Raw genomic sequence first — 904 nt, forward strand, 5'->3', positions numbered from 1 at the left:
GGTTTTACCCAGTGTTACAGTGGAGCTGGGGAATAAACTTGATGTTGAAAAAACATTTAAATCCCATAACATTCCAGACTTCTTCCTGATCTGGAAAACACTCAACCTTGGCTTGTAAAATGTTTAACACTCACGTTCCCAAATGATGCAGCAAACGTATTTGTTTTTCAGGGCTCCAGGTGGACGCTGCAAGCAACAGCTATGAATGGGAAAATTGTGAGTTCGGGGTATCAAGCTTCTCTACCTCCCCTGGTCACTGTTCCTTTACTCCAGTCCCTTCGTCCCCTTTCCCCTTCCTTGTCATGACATTCCTCATCCCTCCAGCTGGTCATCTACGCGAACTTATCAGTACGACTCTCCCCCTCTTTTTAGGGACTTCTTGAACTTCAGCCGGATCAGATGCAGGTAGGAAAAAATACTTACGTTGCTTTCTGAGTTCAAAGTCACCTTTGAGACCATGGCTAACAGTTCATGTCCACTTCACCTGCAGACCGTGAACGCCATCTTGATCATCATCATGGTCCCCATCATGGATGCTGTGGTGTACCCTATGATTGCAAAGTGTGGCTTCAATTTCACGTAGGTGACCGGCAGGTTGGGAGTGGCGTGAGGAAAGAATGTCTCCCCTCCCACCACACCACCTATATGATGGGGTTTTTAAAGAATTACATTTGAATTAGAGGCCTGTGTGCCGATGTTTCTGGAAACTTGTCCTTAAAATAAAAGTGCTATTAATGGCAGCTGGAAAAGCTTCTAATTAACGCTTTTCATATATGTAGACAATAGAAATGTTAACTATCATCCAAAGTAGTGCCTGAGCTAGTTTCTAGAAATTAAATGTAAAAATGCAAGTAAGAAGCTACGTTATATTTATCCCTCTTAGCCTTGATCATAAATAAGAGAG

The 904-nt window shown here is 42.9% G+C and overlaps 1 long non-coding RNA gene across 1 annotated transcript; it reads left to right on the forward strand.

Annotated features, from left to right (window-relative positions):
- Positions 1 to 112: 112 nt before the first annotated feature.
- On the forward strand, positions 113 to 579 carry LOC117799833. The gene is made up of 3 exons (XR_004623008.1): positions 113 to 216; positions 373 to 405; positions 491 to 579. It is a non-coding gene; the product is annotated as an uncharacterized LOC117799833 (long non-coding RNA).
- Positions 580 to 904: the final 325 nt, after the last annotated feature.

The sequence above is a fragment of the Ailuropoda melanoleuca genome, unplaced genomic scaffold, assembly GCF_002007445.2.
Source record: "Ailuropoda melanoleuca isolate Jingjing unplaced genomic scaffold, ASM200744v2 unplaced-scaffold58327, whole genome shotgun sequence".
Classification (NCBI taxonomy): Eukaryota; Metazoa; Chordata; class Mammalia; order Carnivora; family Ursidae; genus Ailuropoda; species Ailuropoda melanoleuca.